The following is a 4,982-nucleotide window of genomic DNA, read 5'->3' as shown; positions in this document are numbered from 1 at the left end:
GCCCAGAAGGCTCGAGAGAGTCAGCGTATCAGACTCAAATCAGCTTCGCACGCAATACGGATTGCGCGCTCGCCCTGAGCTCTGCGCACGAACAATTTGCCGTCCCTATGCCAAGCGAATCGGTAATGCTTTTCCTGACATCGTAGCTTCATTTCACACAGAAGCTTCTTGTATTCTGGCGTCAGATTGTCAAGGAAGTAAACATTCCATTTCCTTGCTTTCAAATCACTCTTTTTTGTCATCCATTCGTCTCGCGTGACACGGGATACCAAACGGACGAGCGCGTACTACAGGTACTTTGCCTGGTTTAGGTGGAAGCCTATGCATACGTTCAACATCTGCTCGAGGACAGTTCGGGAAGTTGCAGCGTTTTCGCTAAGTTGTTTACTTTGTCAAGCAGTACTTCATTGTCACTGCGTGGAAGTCCATGAATTTCCAAATTTTGGCGCCTGCTATACTGCTCGAGTTGGTTAATTTGCTATCGCAGTTTTGAAATTTCTTCTTTGCCGTTGTTTGGCCTCAGCTTCTCCGACCTTTTTTTTAAAGCAGCTATTTCTAAAAAATGTGTTTTCATTGTAGCCAGCACTTGATAGTACACATCCGAAAAATGCTGCACAGTTTGCTCTAATTTGCCTACTGTGTGCTTCAGCAGCATGAGTTCTTCAACTTTATTCATAATGGCAGGTAGTTGCGTCAACTGCTTGTTAATTTCCGACAGCATCCGTTCAACTCCTGAAGCTCGTTCGTGTTTCTCTTTTCGCACGCCAGCGGCAATTCGGGCTGCTAATACAACACACGTCTGATATTTCCAGTTATTCTTCGTCGCGTCATCTTGTGCCTTAAACGCGGTCTTAGTCACGCCTGAGCATGCGCCGCGGTCGTAACCAAAGCCGCAATCTGTGCACATAGGGTACGAGCCTGATTCTGCATGCGTGTCATTGCAGACTAGACAAAGTGCAGACAGAGGCATTTCTAATCAAACAAGTTTGATGAGAAGGCGTAAACAAATGCGGAGAAGGCGTAAACAAATGCAGTATCGTGCTGGGGCGCCGCAATTAAACCCGCACTTGCTACGGACTGATAGAATTGAGAAAGAAAAACAAGGCGATCTGAGGTGGTCGATATTTAGTTACTGAATATCATACCAATTAACACACTATGTAGCCAGATAAAGCATGTGGGAAAGCAATCTTTCTTTAATTTAAATTTAGAGGCATTAGGGACTTATGAAAGTGGGCGAAAAGATAACTAGGCTGCATGTGGGGATTGAACTCACATATCTCGCATTATGCGTGCAGTGCTTTGCAATTTAAGCAACATCGGGGCTTTCGTTTAGTCTACTTTCGTGAAGGCTGACCATTTTTTCTTTATTATAATAAAACCTCGCCCGATGTTCTTGCTCTTCAGTGAGAGGTGCAACAGCAGCATTGCAACTATGCTCAAGCTATGTCTGTTTCTCACGCACACGCATCATTTAGGCAATGTCTATTGCATACGTTATGATTTTTGCTGATGTTTCCTCGCCTACGCAGCAAATAATATTTATCTACTTTACTGTCTTTGCTCACCCGTCCCATGTATTGCTTGAAAATACATTTATTGAGTGGAGATGTTGAACTAAACTACGGCACTCCTAAAGCGGTTAAGGAAATTAAGTCTGGGTCTGGTCCTTTACCCACTCCAGCAATCCTCGCGACCTTCTAGCCATTCTGTGGCAGCTGCCGGGAAACATGCAGATGATAAAGATTTCAGGTCAGACGAAACTGGTCAGAAAAAATTTTGGACGAAAGAAACTGGCACAAAACTTGACTAAAATGGAAGTTTTCTGCAAGCAATTGTCGCGATACTGGGACACGAGACAACAGTGGCCAACCTTGCATCACATCATCTCGAACCTAAAAAGGTGAAGATCCTCAATGGAAATCTATTACAGAAATCAGCTCTCTCACTCAAACAAATTTACATTTTATTTCTGAAAATGAAGACAATAAAGATTGTTTAGGCCCACACAATCTTGTTTTGCGTGGCATCCCTGAAACTACTTATGAAAACAGCAAAGCATTGCAACAAGCTTGGGAGATTTCTTGTAGTGGGACTACAAGAAAGATTTCTCCCAGTCCGTCCTAGCATCACTAAATAAGTAGACTTCCGTCAAAAAGTTCAGATCTTACAAAATAATGCTAAATTGACAAATTCTGATATCCGAATAACTGAAGAATCCTGGTGCATTAGCGCAAGCACTTTTGCCAGTTGGTGCATGATGAACTTGAAAAAGCGGTTTACCAGCGAATACACAAGAACACGCACACACAAAAAAGGCGTTAGACACCGACAGGCGCTGGATGGACACGCATGGGACTCCGGTCTTGTGAAGGCATAACTCACAAAAAAGAACCCAATGGAGAAGAAATTAGGTGTAATTTTCAGTAACAAAAAAAATTACGACCTCAGATTGGTTCATTTTTCTTTCCCAAGTCTGTTAACGAGTAGCAATTGCAGGTTCAATTTCTGCACCGCAGTAGGATACTTCGCCGCACTTGTTTATGTTGTTCCTTCATGTATTCATAATTGCGTGTTCTTCCGTCCTTCCACCAGAGCCAGCATTTTGAGTGGAAGACGGAAGAGTGGCGTTAATTTTGCCTGAATATAATATACGACGCAGTCCACAAATTGCATACCCTGTGGCACGTGGTAGAACGAAATGCACTGATGAAATACGCAGAGTGGCGTGATTGGAGCTTTTCGCTTCAAGCCTTTAATTTAGCAGATTCCTCTTCACGTCTTTTCACTCTCGTCACAGAACTACCCGCTAGCACACGAATCACGCAAACCGTGCACATGCGCTCCCCATCTCGTACCGGAACAGCAGCAATCATCTTACAGTTTTTGTGCTTGCTTCTCTATATTGAGCTTGCGCCCGCAAACGCTAAAAATCCTAGCTTTGCATCAGAGAACAGCGCTCGTTGCAAAATGTGTACCATGTCAGATCGACATCTCCGGCCGTTAAGGCGAAGGTAATTAAGGCAAAGGTAGTTATTATAGAGCTAATTAAAGAATTGAACCCCAGACCGTTGGTGCTAATTAGGGCGAGTTAATTAAGGCACAATTATTTAGGTAGCGTCAATTAAGGCACTCTAACCCGACAGATTTGGTCGGAAAAACGAGTAATAATAAGTAACAACGCGTTCGAATGAGAATGTCAGGTAATTTAATTAATGTCTCTTGAGCGCGCAAGCTTTCGCCTTCACCCTCTTTTGGCGTATGTTAAAGTGACTGAGAATATATAGCTTTTTATGTTACAATACGGTAGGTATGATAGGCCCAGCAGGAGAGGAATGTCAAAGCAAAGATTCATACAAATGCGGGTTTATCAAAACGGATTGACAAATAGTTCACACGCGTAACGAAATTTCAACGAACAAAGAAGACAAAAGCAACAAAATCTGCTCCAGTGCTTTTTGAAAATTCGTCGCTTCAACAATGGATTTAGGAAGAGCGTTCCATTCTGAAATCGTTCGTGGTAAAAAGCTATGCTTAAAAGCATTGGTGTTAGCAGAAATCGGTTTTAGTGAATTATCATGAGTCTGTCGAGTCTTCCGGGTATTTAGGTGTTGAACATGTGAAGGTATGGGCATGTCTAACTTACATTCAAATATATTATGCAAGAACTTATTTCCGACGCATTTGCAATGTCAAAATGCAATTTTCTTACATAAGCATAGTAGGGCAGTAATACCTTTTGTAATTACCAAAAATGAATGCAACTGCTTTCCTTTGTATCATCTTATGTATATCTTTCTTAGTTTGGGAATCTTAAATCAGGGAACCATATTTTACTTTGGACCTTATGTAAGTATTGTAAGCAAGTAACCTGAGCTATAGGCTCCAGTCTTGCTTAATTTCCTCCTCAAGTAACACAACTTCTTAAAGGCTGAAGTACAAATGTCGGAAACATGACCGGAGTACGATTGAAGTAAGTGTATCACCTAAATATTTGTGATTTGTAACCTGTTCTATTTCTTGATTATAAAGTGCGTAAGAATAAAATTTAGGCGGTAGTTTAGGTGTGATCCTTAGTAAGTCTACTTTTTGGCATTAACTTCCATGACTCCTGCGCGAAACCGCTGCTCTACCTTCAACAAATGGTCCTGTAAAACAACGTGATCAATCTCACAAAACGTGTTTTTATATATGGTACAGTCATATGCAAAACGTTTTGTAAACTACAGGTCAGACACTAATTCCATAATATACATAAACTAAAAATAGCAAACGTTCCATTACAACGCCTTGTGGCACACCAGAAGAACCCGGAAGCATATCAGATTCATGATCATCCACCACAACCAATCGTTTTCTACTTTGCAAATACGTTTCCACCGATTTCGCTAAATAGCAGGGAAAGCTGTTACTTCCTGTTTAGGCAGCAGTTTCCCACGCGACACCTTGTAGAAGGCTTTGCTAAAGTATATAAAAATGTTCTTTCTGTGGTTTTATGTGCCAAAACCAGTTCTGATTGTGAGGCACGCAGTAGTGGTGGGCTCCTGATTATTTTTGACCACCTGGAGTTATTTTACGCGCATTACAACGCAAGCACACGGGCGTTTTTACATGTCAGTTGCATCAAAATACGGCTGCCGCGGCAGGGATTTGATCCCACGACCTCGTGCGCAGCAGCGCAACGTCTGAGCCACTAAGCCACCGCGACGGGTGTGTCGAAAAAGAGGAATAAACGCGCGCAGGCGGGCACTGCGAAGAAGAAGAAGTTGGCACTATGAGAAGCTCTCTGTCTGGGTTCTTCGCGTATCGTTAATTTTTCTACATTTTGGTGGCGAAAACCTCCGTGCGAACTCGTTACCTTCATCGCACGTCTCCAAGGACCTTCTACTCTGCCGCTTCGCGCTGCGGGCGGCGAGGACTGACTGGATAACGCATCGTTCATGATCGGCGTGGAGACCAGACCTCTATCAAGAGCTAGTCGG

This window comes from Dermacentor silvarum, chromosome 7, assembly GCF_013339745.2.
Source record: "Dermacentor silvarum isolate Dsil-2018 chromosome 7, BIME_Dsil_1.4, whole genome shotgun sequence".
NCBI classification, from domain to species: Eukaryota; Metazoa; Arthropoda; class Arachnida; order Ixodida; family Ixodidae; genus Dermacentor; species Dermacentor silvarum.
This window is presented reverse-complemented; position numbering follows the sequence as displayed.